Here is a 558-nt window from a genome sequence, read left to right on the forward strand (position 1 = left end):
ATCACCAACCCCCCCAATACAGTAACTCTCTTTGTCTGCTGGTCCACTAGTAGGAAGGGCCCAAAGACCAGGTGATGGCCACATCTTCAACTTCATTGGGACCCTGGGACTTTATTGTGTCCACAGGCAGAAGCTTCCTGTCCTCAGGAACTAGAACCTCCAGCTGATGTTTGCAGGGACAGGAAACACAAATTCCACAGAGGCCTCCCATTCTACTCTCTGCTTTCTGTTCTCAGGTACTCTAGCCACAGGGGACACGGGCATATGTCAGTTTCCCAGAAAATAAAGCTACAGAGTGTGGTCCCTGAGCTAAGCCTTTATCAGGCCATGCCATTGGATGTTGGGGGCCCTGGTAGGATCAGTGGATCTGTGGTAGTTCAGTTTGTGTGTCAACTTGGCTGGGCCTGGTTGAGTGGCTGGGCAGCTGGATGTAGTATTCCCCATGATGAGACTGGTAATTAACTCCATGGTGGAATCTACTGTAAGCAGCTGAGTAGCTGCCTTAGGGATATGGTCTGCTTCCCATATATAGGAAGCAGCTTTGGGAATGGTCTCTAG

Source organism: Orycteropus afer, unplaced genomic scaffold (genome assembly GCF_000298275.1).
Source record: "Orycteropus afer afer isolate SDZICR_OR568_19922 unplaced genomic scaffold, OryAfe1.0 scaffold00094, whole genome shotgun sequence".
Classification (NCBI taxonomy): Eukaryota; Metazoa; Chordata; class Mammalia; order Tubulidentata; family Orycteropodidae; genus Orycteropus; species Orycteropus afer.